The sequence below is a fragment of the Arvicanthis niloticus genome, chromosome 9 (assembly GCF_011762505.2).
Source record: "Arvicanthis niloticus isolate mArvNil1 chromosome 9, mArvNil1.pat.X, whole genome shotgun sequence".
Classification (NCBI taxonomy): Eukaryota; Metazoa; Chordata; class Mammalia; order Rodentia; family Muridae; genus Arvicanthis; species Arvicanthis niloticus.
The window spans coordinates 62,091,784-62,097,783 of NC_047666.1; positions in this window are offsets into that span (position 1 = coordinate 62,091,784).

Sequence of the window (6,000 nt, forward strand, 5' to 3'; positions counted from 1 at the left end):
TCAATCTTAGGTGGTTTTTTTTTTTCTATTGATTTCTACCTTTTTTTTTGTTTGTTTTATCATTGGTTTGTTGGGTTTTGGTTTTGTTGGTGGTGGTGGTGATAGTGGTGTTTTTGTCAGTATTGGAAGTGGTGGTAGTAATGGTGATGGTGGTAATGGTAGTGGCAGTGATGGTGTTGGTGGTGATGGTGTGTTGATGATGACACTGTAATAGTGGTTCTGGTGGTGATGGTGGTGGTAATGTAGGTGGTGCTGCTGATGGTGGTGCTGCTGATGGTGGTGGTGGTGGTGGTGGTGGTGGTGGTAGTGGTGGTGGTGGTGGTGGTGGTGGTGGTGGTAGTGATGGTGGTGGTGGTGGTGGTGGTGGTGGTGGTGGTGGTAGTGATGGTGGTGGTGGTGGTGGTGGTGGTGGTGGTGGTAGTGATGGTGGTGGTGGTGGTGGTAGTGGTGGTGGTGGTGGTGGTGGTAGTGATGGTGGTGGTGGTGGTGGTGGTGGTGGTGGTGGTGGTGGTGGTAGTGATGGTGGTGGTGGTGGTGGTGGTGGTGGTGGTGGTGGTAGTGGTGGTGGTGGTGGTAGTGATAGTGGTGGTGGTAGTGATGGTGGTGGTGGTGGTGGTGGTGGTAGGAGTGCTGGCCACAGTTTGTTTTTGAGACAGGGTCTCTCACTGAGCCTAGAGCTCACTGAATCAGCCAGACTGGCTCTCCAGCAAGTTGCCAGGATCTTCCTGTCTCCATCTCACCAGTACTAGGATTAAAGAGACATACCTGAGCCGGGCATAGTGACACACGCTTTTAATCCTAGCACTCTGAAGACAGAGGCTGCTGGATCTCTGTAAGTTCTAGGCCAGCTTGGTCCACAGAGCTATTTCCAGGATAGCCAGGGTATACAGAAAAACCCTGTCTCAGAAAACACACAAAAATATGTGCACCAACCTCCTAGTTTGTACAAGGATGCTGGCGATCCAAACTCAGGGCTTCATGCTAGCACATCGAGCGTTTTGCTGACTGAGCCATCTCCCGGACCTCTTTAATATTTTTTGTGTGCTTATCAAAGTAAATTGGAACCATATGACATATTAAAATCATATCAAGAAAACCAAGCCAGAAAGTTGATCAAACCTAATGAGAGTGTCACGCCTTCACCTGCATCCCATAAAGAAAAGGTCCCCAACATTGTGATGGCAATGACCCACCCCGATGAACCTGTCATCTCCCTTCCTCATTCCTCGTTCCCTGTTCCCTTGTTCCCTTGTTCCTTCCTTCCTTCCTCCTTCCTCCCTTCCTTCCTTCCTCCCTTCCTTCCGTCCTTTATACAGGGTCTTGTATATCCCGAGAACTCACTATGCAGTAGCAGATGTTAAACTTCTAATCCTAGCCTCTCCCTTCCAATGCTGGGATTACAGGCATACACGGGGAAATCAGGCCCAAGGCTTCTCACATGCTCCCCAAACACTGCACCATCTGAACTACACCCCCAGACCCACTTTTTGGAGCCATTCCATAACTTACATGTATTATACATATACATCTGCAATGACCATCATGTATACAAGTATATACTGTGTGATCATAAAGTTAATGTTAGCAGTTAGGATTGAGTTCAGGGGGTTTTGCTGTTGTTTGTTTCTTTGAGACAGGGTTTCATTATACAGCCCTAGCTTGCCTGAAACTCACTGTTTACACCGGACTGGCCCTCAACTCACAGAGATTCATCAGCTTCTGCATCTGCCTCTCTGCCTCTCTCTCTGTCTTTCTCTCTCTGTCTTTCTCTCTGTCTCTCTGCCTCTCTGCCACTCCTCTGCATCTCTCTGCCTCTCTGCCTCTCTCTCTGCCTCTCTGCCTCTCTGCCTCTCTGCCTCTCTGCCTCTCTCTCTGCCTCTCTGCCTCTCTGCCTCTCTCTCTGCCTCTCTGCCTGCCTCTCTGCCTCTCTGCCTCTCTGCCTCTCTGCCTCTCTCTCTGCCTCTCTGACTCTCTGCCTCTCTGACTCTCTGACTCTCTGACTCTCTGACTCTCTGACTCTCTGACTCTCTGACTCTCTGACTCTCTGACTCTCTGCTTCTGCCTCCTGAGTGTTAGAATTTAAGGTGTGGGCCACCATACACAGTCTTAACATCAGAATGAAAGTGCCTGTGTGTTTATCAGTAACTATCTCAAGGAAAGTTGAGACTACTTGGCAAATGGCAACCAACCAAACCCAAGAAGCTTGTGACTTTAGTGTTAACCAATATATTGTGGCACTGTCCAAAGACACAAACATATCCATCTGTTTCTGACATAGCCCCACTCAGGATGCCTGCCTTGGGAATGGCAGCGTCTAGGATTAGAAGTTTAACATCATCTGCTACTGCACGGGGAGTTCCTGGTGTTTGCAAGACCCTGTGCAAAAGAAAGAAGGAGGGAGGGAAGGAAGGAAGGAAGGAAGGAAGGAAGGAAGGAAGGAAGGAAGAAAGAAAGAAAGGAAGGAAGGGAGGGAGGAAGGAAGGAGAGAAGGAGAGAGGGAGGAAAGGGGTAAATGAAGAAAGAAGGGAGGGAGGCAAGGAAAGAAGAAAAAAGGGAGGAAGGGAGGGGAGGGAGGAAGGAAGGAAAGAAGGAAGGAAGGGAGGGAGGGAGGGAGGAAAGAAGGAAGAAAGGAAGGAAGGAAGGAAAGAAGGAATACCTGCATTGCTTAAGGAAATGTCAGCCTCCCAGAAGCAGTTGCTGGGCAGAACATCAGCTCCTCTGACTTATTCCGCCACTTCTTAGTGTGTGAATCTATACGATTCTAGTCCCAGCAGTCTCCTTTTCCTTAGAAGGAAAAGCCCAAGGTATAACCAAAGAGGAGATAGATGCCCCATACTCCAAAAGACATGAAATCCCAGCAACCCAGGGAGGATTGCTTGACCCCAGGAGTTGGGGCCAGTACGGACAACATGGTGTGACTTGGTTTCAAAAATAGAGGGAAGGAGTTGCTTGTTGCCTAATTTACATAAACAGAAATGAACGCATCATAAGCAGCAATTGATATTGAGAGTATAGATTAATAGCAAGAGAAACATGAAGGGGACCAAGCCACGTTTATGCTGTAGGCTCACTAATTCTGTGCTTCATGCTGTGGGGTCTTGGCAAGTAGTCTGGCAGTTGAATGAAACCTGGGGCATACTGTGTCCCTTGGTGAGCGAGTCAGACACTGTGGACCTGCCTTCCGCTTACTATAGAAGAAGGAATTTAAATGCTGGGCACAATGCTACTATGGATGTGAATACTGCAAGTTCCAGCCTTGGCTTCCCTGCAATGACTACAGACTGGGATTGTGAGCTAAAATAAACTCTTTCTGTCTTGGTTAGGGAGAAATCTAGGGCTTCTAGTTCCAAGATAAAGCGCCTTGACCAAAAGTGACTTAAGGAGGAAAGGGTTTATTTGGCTTACGTGTTCTGAACACAGTCCACTGGGAAGCCAAGGCAGGAACTCACACAGGGCAGGAACCCGAAGGCAGGAGCTGATGCAGAGGCCATGGAGGGGTGCTGCTTACTGACTTGCTCCCCATGGTTTGCTCAGCCTGATTTCTTATAGAACCCAGGACACCCAACCCAGGGATGGCACCGCCCACAATGGGCAGAGTCCTCGCCCATCAATCATAAGAAACTGTCCTCCCACGTTGCCCACAGCCAGATCTTCAGGAGGCATTTTTCTCCTCTGAGGCTCCCTCCTCTCCAAGGTTGTGTCAAGTTGCCATAAAACTAGCCACACTCCCTAAGTTGCTTTTTGTCAGGGTATTTTCTTACTGTGACAGAAAACTAGAACACCCGGCCACAGACCACCTTAATCCAGATAATTTCCCTCTGAAATCTTTCCCAGTGATACGAGATTGTACCAAGTGGATCCTTAAACCTAACCGTCACCTTGAGTATTCCTCCTTGAGATGCATATATGGATATGTATGTTAAGTATATGTACTTGTCTCCCCACCCTCTTCGGTGTTCAGTGTGTACATCCTAGGCAAGAATAGAAACACATGCCTATCATCTCAGGAAACTCGGAAGGTAGAGTCAGGGAATCAGTTCAAGGCCATCAGTGAATTTGAAGCCAGACTAGGCTACATGAGAAGCTGTCTCAAAATACAATGTAGGGACTGAGGAGATGGATCACAGGTCAAAAGCACCTGTTCTTCCAGAGCTCCCAGGTTCAGCACCCACATGGCAACTTACAACATCAGTAACAATAGTGCCAGCGAATCCAATGCAATGCCCTCTTCTGACCCCCCTGGGCGCCTGGCATGCACATGACAGACAGACATGCTTACAGGTTATCCATACACCTGAAATAAAAATAAACAAATCCTTAAACTATAAATATGAACCAGGAGGAGGTGGCACACACCTTTAATCCAAGCACTTAGGCAGATTTCTGTGAGTTCAAGGCCAGCCTGCTCTACAGAGCAAGTTTCAGGACAGCAGGGGATATACACAGAGAAACTGTGTATCCTGTCTCAAAAACACAAAACAAACAAATTATACATATAACACACATGTGTGTGCATGTGCAAGTGCATGAGTAAATAAAAGCTTCTAGAAAGAACCACGCCTTACACTGAGCTTTTCCGAAAGGCTGATTAACTGACTAGAACTTCAGTGGTTGTGGAGAGGGTAAGACTGGAGTTAGGAGAAGCTAAGCACAGTCCATCTCAGACAATCTTCAGACCCCTCAAAAGCCATTCCTTGCTGACCACTGGTCTGACTTAACATCCTTGTGCCTATCAGGGGGAACCTTTTGGACTGTATTAAGAGGCTGCTAACTTCTACCAGCCAAAAGGCTAAGCATGTCATCAAGACAGTATCTAAGACCTAGAGCAGAGATTCCTCTTTTGGTGGTTTGAATATGCTTGGCCCAGGGAGTGGTACTATTAGGAGGTGTGGCCTTGTTGGAAGAAGTGTGTTACTATGAGGGTGGCCAATGAAACCCTCCTCCTAACTATGAAGAAGCCAGTCTTCTCCTAGTGGACTTCAGATGAAGATGTAGGACTCTCAGCTCCTTCTGCACCATGCCTGCCTGGATGCTGCCATGTTCCTGCCTTGATGATAATGGACTGAACCTCTGAACCTGTAAGCCAGCCCCAGTTAAATGTGCTTCTAAGAGTTGCCTCGGTCACAGTGCCTGTTCACAGCAGTAAATCCTTAAGACACCCTTGCTTTGCTGGAGCCCACCTACCTGATGTTCCCACTACTGTCTTTGAAAAGTGCCTTCATTTGTGGCTTTCTTTGTTCTGTTACTGTGAAAACCCGTGAAACCAATATCTCATTGGATCATTGGAGCATAGCATTGTGGGTAATCCGAATCAGTGTTCCTGGGCCATAGTGGCTCTTATTTGGTTCCAGAATAAACTATCCCTTATTCCCTGTGAGGTGAGAGTTGTGTTTGTGTGTCAGCAATTATGGAATGAACCACTCACTGCTCACTAGAGCCATCACCCGGACTGGAGCGGTTACCAGCATAGGTCCTTTGTGTCCAAACAGCATTATCTCCTTGGGTAGATTAGAGAGTTCTTTCTGGAACTCAGACTTCCCTTGTTCAGCTGACAGTTCTGAGCTTCTTGTTTCAAATCCTACTTGTTGGTTACCTTTTTTGAGAGTATGCCTTCAAAGAACACATAAGGTATGCTTTGTTTGCTTTGAAAGCATTTTGCTTTCCAGCCATTCAGCCTTGTTTCGGGTTATTTGAGGGTTGTTTGTTTGTTTCTGTTTTTATTTGTTTCCAGGGTTCCGAAGTCACTTTGGTTTCTGACCGTTTGGTTTGTTCATTTGCTTCCATTTGGACCACTTTGCCTTGGACACTCCTCCAGACTTAAGGAAGGAGGAAATGTTTGAAGAAAAAGATGATTTGGTTTAACGCTTGATGAGTGTGTGAATTCAACCTGCAAGTGCTAAAAGGAGGAGCTTAACTAAAGGTGGTTTGGCTCCATACCTTACTCCAGGGGGAACATTTACATCTCTAGATTGCTTTATTTTTGTGCTTTTACCTGGAAGT